The sequence below is a fragment of the Oncorhynchus gorbuscha genome, unplaced genomic scaffold (assembly GCF_021184085.1).
Source record: "Oncorhynchus gorbuscha isolate QuinsamMale2020 ecotype Even-year unplaced genomic scaffold, OgorEven_v1.0 Un_scaffold_788, whole genome shotgun sequence".
Lineage (NCBI taxonomy): Eukaryota > Metazoa > Chordata > Actinopteri > Salmoniformes > Salmonidae > Oncorhynchus > Oncorhynchus gorbuscha.
The window spans coordinates 15001-22500 of record NW_025745812.1 but is presented as its reverse complement, the minus strand read 5'-3'; the positions used below and the strand labels follow the sequence as shown (position 1 = coordinate 22500).

Here is a 7500-nt window from a genome sequence, read left to right as displayed (position 1 = left end):
CAAATTAACTCCATAATATCGACAGAAACATGGCAAACGTTGTTTAGAATCAATCCTCAAGGTGTTTTTCACATATCTATTTGATGATAAATCACTCGTGGCAGTTTGGTTTCTCCTCTGAACAAAATGGAAAAACGCAATAGTTTCGACGGAGGACATCGAGCGGACACCTGGTAAATGTAGTCTCTTATGGTCAATTTTCCAATGATATGCCTACAAATACGTCACAATGCTGCAGACACCTTGGGGAAACGACAGAAAGTGTAGGCTCATTCCTTGCGCATTCACAGCCATATAAGGAGACATTGGAACACAGCGCATTCAAAATCTGGCTCACTTCCTGTATGAAATTTCATCTTGGTTTCGCCTGTAGCATTAGTTCTGTGGGACTCACAGGCAATATCTTTGCAGTTTTGGAAACGTCAGAGTGTTTTCTTTCCAAAGCTGTCAATTATATGCATAGTCGAGCATCTTTTCGTGACAAAATATCTTGTTTAAAACGGGAACATTTTTCATCCAAAAATGAAATACTGCTCCCAGAGGTTCAAGAGGTTAACTCACCTTGGGTTAGAACCAACCAGGCTACAATCAGACCAGAACCAGACTAGAACCATACTAGTACCAGACCAGAACCAGACTAGTACCAGACTAGTACCCGACTAGTACCAGACCAGAACCAGTCTAGAACCAGACTGAACCAGACCAGAACCAAATCAAAATCAAATCAAATCAAATGTATTTATATAGCCCTTCGTACATAAGCTGATATCTCAAAGTGCTGTACAGAAACCCAGCCTAAAACCCCAAACAGCAAGCAAATGCAGGTGTAGAAGCACGGTGGCTAGGAAAAACTCCCTAGAAAGGCCAAAACCTAGGAAGAAACCGAGCGAGGAAGCAGGCTATGAGGGGTGGCCGTCCTCTTCTGGCTGTGCCGGGTGGAGATTAGAAACCTAGAGAGGAACCAGGCTATGTGGGGTGGCCAGTCCTCTTCTGGCTGTGCCGGGTGGAGATTATAACAGAACATGGCCAAGATGTTCAAATGTCCATAAATGACCAACATGGTCCAATAATAATAAGGCAGAACAGTTGAAACTGGAGCAGCAGCACGGCCAGGTGGACTGGGAACAGCAAGGAGTCATCGTGTCAGGTAGTCCTGGGGCATGGTCCTAGGGCTCAGGTCCTCCAAGAGAGAGAAAGAAAGAGAAAAAGAGAGAATTAGAGAGAGCACACTTAAATTCACACAGGACACCAAATAGGACAGGAGAAGTACTCCAGATATAACAAACTGACCCTAGCCCACCGACACATAAACTACTGCAGCATAAATACTGGAGGCTGAGACAGGAGGGGTCAGGAGACACTGTGGCCCCATCCGAGGACTACCCCGGTAGCCCACAAAGATCTCCGCCACAGCACAACCAAAAGGGGGCGCCAAACCAGACAGAAAGATCACATCAGTGACCCACTCAAGTGACGCACCCCTCCTAGGGATGGTATGAAAGAGCCCTAGTAAGCCAGTGACTCAGCCCCTGTAATAGGGTTAGAGACAGAGAATCCCAGTGGAAAGAGGGAACCGGCCAGGCAGAGACAGCAAGGGCGGTTCGTTGCTCCAGAGCCTTTCCGTTCACCTTCCCACTCCTGGGCCAGACTACACTCAATTATATGACCCACTGAAGAGATGAGTCTTCAGTAAATACTTGAAGGTTGAGACCGAGTTTGCATCTCTTACATGGGTAGGCAGATCATTCCATAAAAATTGAGCTCTGTAGGAGAAAGCCCTGCCTCCAGCTGTTTGCTTAGAAATTCTAGGGACAATTAGGAGGCCTGCGTGTTGTGACCGTAGCGTACGTGTAGGTATGTATGGCAGGACCAAATCAGAGAGGTAGGTAGGAGCAAGCCCATGTAATGCTTTGTAGGTTAGCAGTAAAACCTTGAAATCAGCCCTTGCCTTGACAGGAAGCCAGTGTAGGGAGGCTAGCACTGGAGTAATATGATCAAATGTTTTGGTTCTAGTCAGGATTCTAGCAGCCGTATTTAGCACTAACTGAAGTTTATTTAGTGCTTTATCCAGGTAGCCGGAAAGTAGAGCATTGCAGTAGTCTAACCAAGAAGTGACAAAAGCATGGATTCATTTTTCTGCATAATTTTTGGACAGAAAGTTTCTGATTTTTGCAATGTTACATAAGATGGAAAAAAGCTGTCCTTGAAATGGTCTTGATATGTTCTTCAAAAGAGAGATCAGGGTCCAGAGTAACGCCGAGGTCCTTCAGTTTTATTTGAGACGACTGTACAACCATTAAGATTAATTGTCAGATTCAACAGAAGATCTCTTTGTTTCTTGGGACCTAGAACAAGCATCTCTGTTTTGTCTGAGTTTAAAAGTAGAACGTTTGCAGCCCTCCACTTCCTTATGTCTGAAACACATGCTTCTAGCGAGGGTAATTTTGGGGCTTCACAATGTTTCATTGAAATGTACAGCTGTGTGTCATCCGCATAGCAGTGAAAGTTAACATTATGTTTTCGAATGACAACCCCAAGAGGTAAAATATATAGTGAAAACAATAGTGGTCCTAAAACAGAACCTTGAGGAACACCGAAATTTACAGTTGATTTGTCAGATGACAAACCATTCACAGAGACAAACTGATAACTTTCCGACAGATAAGATCTAAACCAGGCCAGAACTTGTCCGTGTCGACCAATTTGGGTTTCCAATCTCTCCAAAAGAATGTGGTGATCGATGGTATCAAAAGCAGCACTAAGGTCTAGGTGGCTGGAACATTGTCCCCTGGTAGAACTGGTGCCAGTAACATTGTCCCCTGGTAGAACTGGTGCCAGTAACATTTTCCCCTGTAACATTGTCCCCTGGTAGAACTGGTGCCAGTAACATTGTCCCCTGGTAGAACTGGTGCCTGTAACATTGTCCCCTGGTAGAACTGGTGCCAGTAACATTGTCCGCTGTAATATTGTCCCCTGGTAGAACTGGTGCCAGTAACATTGTCCCCTGGTAGAACTGGTGCCTGTAACATTGTCCCCTGTAATATTGTCCCCTGGTAGAACTGGTGCCAGTAACATTGTCCCCTGGTAGAACTGGTGCCAGTAACATTGTCCCCTGGTAGAACTGGTGTCAGTAACATTGTCTCCTGGTAGAACTGGTGCCTGTAACATTGTCCCCTGGTAGAACGAGCCCGTGATTTGGTCTCCAATTGTTTTCTGCGGCATCACGTAGGAATAACCTTCCTACTAAAGTCATTACCATTGGTTTAGACTGTGTAATTGACTACTGAGATGGGAGGCTAGTCAATAAACACGTTGTTTTATCTAACATATCCAAGCACAAATGACTCAAGATTAATTGATGTGCAACCTAATGCAGTGATGTCATGTATTTGTATTTCATATGGATCCCCATTAGTTCCTGCCAAGGCAGCAGCTACTCTTCCTGGGGTTTATTATGGATCCCCATTAGTTCCTGCCAAGGCAGCAGTTCTACTCTTCCTGGGGTTTATTATGGATCCCCATTAGTTCCTGCCAAGGCAGCAGCTACTCTTCCTGGGGTTTATTATGGATCCCCATTAGTTCCTGGGGTTTTATTATGGATCCCCAAGGCCTGCCAAGGCAGCTACTCTTCCTGGGGTTTATTATGGATCCCCATTAGTTCCTGCCAAGGCAGCAGCTACTCTTCCTGGGGTTTATTATGGATCCCCATTAGTTCCTGCCAAGGCAGCAGCTACTCTTCCTGGGGTTTATTATGGATCCCCATTAGTTCCTGCCAAGGCAGCAGCTACTCTTCCTGGGGTTTATTATGGATCCCCATTAGTTCCTGCCAAGGCAGCAGCTACTCTTCCTGGGGTTTATTCCCCATGGATCCCCATTCTTCCTGGGGTTTATTATGGATCTGCCAAGGCAGCAGCTACTCTTCCTGGGGTTTATTATGGATCCCCATTAGTTCCTGCCAAGGCAGCAGCTACTCTTCCTGGGGTTTATTATGGATCCCCATTAGTTCCTGCCAAGGCAGCAGCTACTCTTCCTGGGGTTTTATTATGGATCCCCATTAGTTCCTGCCAAGGCAGCAGCTACTCTTCCTGGGGTTTATTATGGATCCCCATTAGTTCCTACAAGGCAGCAGCTACTCTTCCTGGGGTTTATTATGGATCCCCATTAGTTCCTGCCAAGGCAGCAGCTACTCTTCCTGGGGTTTATTATGGATCCCCATTAGTTCCTGCCAAGGCAGTTCAGGCAGCAGCTACTCTTCCTGGGGTTTATTATGGATCCCCATTAGTTCCTGCCAAGGCAGCAGCTACTCTTCCTGGGGTTTATTATGGATCCCCATTAGTTCCTGCCAAGGCAGCAGCTACTCTTCCTGGGGTTTATTATGGATCCCCATTAGTTCCTAAGGCAGCAGCAAGGCAGCAGAGGCACTCTTCCTGGGGTTTATTATGGATCCCCATTAGTTCTTCCTGGGGTTTATTAATTAGGCAGCAGCAGCTACTCTTCCTGGGGTTTATTATGGATCCCCATTAGTTCCTGCCAAGGCAGCAGCTACTCTTCCTGGGGTTTATTATGGATCCCCATTAGTTCCTGCCAAGGCAGCAGCTACTCTTCCTGGGGTTTATTATGGATCCCCATTAGTTCCTGCCAAGGCAGCAGCTACTCTTCCTGGGGTTTATTATGGATCCCCATTAGTTCCTACCAAGGCAGCAGCTACTCTTCCTGGGGTTTATTATGGATCCCCATTAGTTCCTGCCAAGGCAGCAGATACTCTTCCTGGGGTTTATTATGGATCCCCATTAGTTCCTGCCAAGGCAGCAGCTACTCTTCCTGGGTTTTATTATGGATCCCCATTAGTTCCTACCAAGGCAGCAGCTACTCTTCCTGGGGTTTATTATGGATCCCCATTAGTACCTGACAAGGCAGCAGCTACTCTTCCTGGGGTTTTCCTATTATGGATCCCCATTAGTTCCTGCCAAGGCAGCAGATACTCTTCCTGGGGTTTATTATGGATCCCCATTATTTCCTGCCAAGGCAGCAGCTACTCTTCCTGGGGGTTTATTATGGATCCCCATTAGTTCCTGCCAAGGCAGCAGATACTCTTCCTGGGGTTTATTATGGATCCCCATTAGTTCCTGCCAAGGCAGCAGATACTCTTCCTGGGGTTTATTATGGATCCCCATTAGTTCCTGCCAAGGCAGCAGCTACTCTTCCTGGGGTTTATTATGGATCCCCATTAGTTCCTACCAAGGCAGAAGCTACTCTTCCTGGGGTTTATTATGGATCCCCATTAGTTCCTACCAAGGCAGCAGATACTCTTCCTGGGGTTTATTATGGATCCCCATTAGTTCCTGCCAAGGCAGCAGCTACTCTTCCTGGGGTTTATTATGGATCCCCATTAGTTCCTGCCATGGCAGCAGATACTCTTCCTGGGGTTTATTATGGATCCCCATTAGTTCCTGCCAAGGCAGCAGCTACTCTTCCTGGGGTTTATTATGGATCCCCAGTAGTTCCTGCCAAGACAGCAGCTACTCTTCCTGGGGTTTATTATGGATCCCCATTAGTTCCTGCCAAGGCAGCAGCTACTCTTCCTGGGGTTATTATGGATCCCCATTAGTTCCTGCCAAGAGGCAGCAGCTACTCTTCCTGGGGTTTATTATGGATCCCCATTAGTTCCTGCCAAGGCAGCAGCTACTCTTCCTGGGGTTTATTATGGATCCCCATTAGTTCCTGCCAAGGCAGCAGATACTCTTCCTGGGGTTTATTATGGATCCCCATTAGTTCCTGCTGATTATGGCAGCAGGCAGCAGCTACTCTTCCTGGGGTTTATTATGGATCCCCATTATTTCCTGCCAAGGCAGCAGCTACTCTTCCTGGGGTTTATTATGGATCCCCATTAGTTCCTGCCAAGGCAGAAGCTACTCTTCCTGGGGTTTATTATGGATCCCCATTATTTCCTGCCAAGGCAGCAGCTACTCTTCCTGGGGTTTATTATGGGATCCCCATTAGTTCCTGCCAAGGCAGCAGCTACTCTTCCTGGGGTTTATTATGGATCCCCATTAGTTCCTGCCAAGGCAGCAGCTACTTCTTCCTGGGGTTTATTATTATGGATCCCCATTAGTTCCTACCAAGGCAGCAAGCCCCATACCTACCAAGGCAGAAGCTACTCTTCCTGGGGTTTATTATGGATCCCCATTAGTTCCTACCAAGGCAGCAGATACTCTTCCTGGGGTTTATTATGGATCCCCATTAGTTCCTGCCAAGGCAGCAGCTACTCTTCCTGGGGTTTATTATGGATCCCCATTAGTTCCTGCCATGGCAGCAGATACTCTTCCTGGGGTTTATTATGGATCCCTATTAGTTCCTGCCAAGGCAGCAGCTACTCTTCCTGGGGTTTATTATGGATCCCCATTAGTTCCTGCCAAGGCAGCAGTTACTCTTCCTGGGGTTTATTATGGATCCCCATTAGTTCCTGCCAAGGCAGTAGCTACTCTTCCTGGGGTTTATTATGGATCCCCATTAGTTCCTGCCATGGCAGCAGATACTCTTCCTGGGGTTTATTATGGATCCCTATTAGTTCCTGCCAAGGCAGCAGCTACTCTTCCTAGGGTTTATTATGGATCCCCATTAGTTCCTGCCAAGGCAGCAGCTACTCTTCCTGGGGTTTATTATGGATCCCTATTAGTTCCTGCCAAGGCAGCAGCTACTCTACCTGGGGTTTATTATGGATCCCCATTAGTTCCTGCCAAGGCAGCAGCTACTCTTCCTGGGGTTTATTATGGATCCCCATTAGTTCCTGCTAAGGCAGCAGCTACTCTTCCTGGGGTTTATTATGGATCCCCATTAGTTCCTGCCAAGGCAGCAGATACTCTTCCTGGGGTTTATTATGGATCCCCATTAGTTCCTGCCAAGGCAGCAGCTACTCTTCCTGGGGTTTATTATGGATCCCCATTAGTTCCTGCCAAGGCAGCAGCTACTCTTCCTGGGGTTTATTATGGATCCCCATTAGTTCCTGCCATGGCAGCAGATACTCTTCCTGGGGTTTATTATGGATCCCTATTAGTTCCTGCCAAGGCAGCAGCTACGCTTCCTGGGGTTTATTATGGATCCCCATTAGTTCCTGCCAAGGCAGCAGCTACTCTTCCTGGGGTTTATTATGGATCCCCATTAGTTCCTGCCAAGGCAGCAGCTACTCTTCCTGGGGTTTATTATGGATCCCTATTAGTTCCTGCCAAGGCAGCAGCTACTCTACCTGGGGTTTATTATGGATCCCCATTAGTTCCTGCCAAGGCAGCAGCTACTCTTCCTGGGGTTTATTATGGATCCCCATTAGTTCCTGTCAAGGCAGCAGATACTCTTCCTGGGGTTTATTGGTGATGCTTTTACTGATTAGACATAAACGAAAATAGTTCATACATGAGGGCTTGCTTTGTTATCCAACTGATCTTGTGTCTTTTCTGCCATCCTGTGAACCCCGTTCATTGCTGCTTAGAGCTATATTCATTATTA

General features: G+C 46.9%; 1 protein-coding gene across 1 annotated transcript in view; it reads left to right on the top strand.

Annotated features, from left to right (window-relative positions):
• LOC124020266 (LIM and calponin homology domains-containing protein 1-like) overlaps nucleotides 1-7500 on the top strand; it is a gene marked incomplete at its 3' end in the record, with an annotated part of 72181 nt that overhangs the window by 52347 nt on the left and 12334 nt on the right. The window lies entirely within an intron of this gene.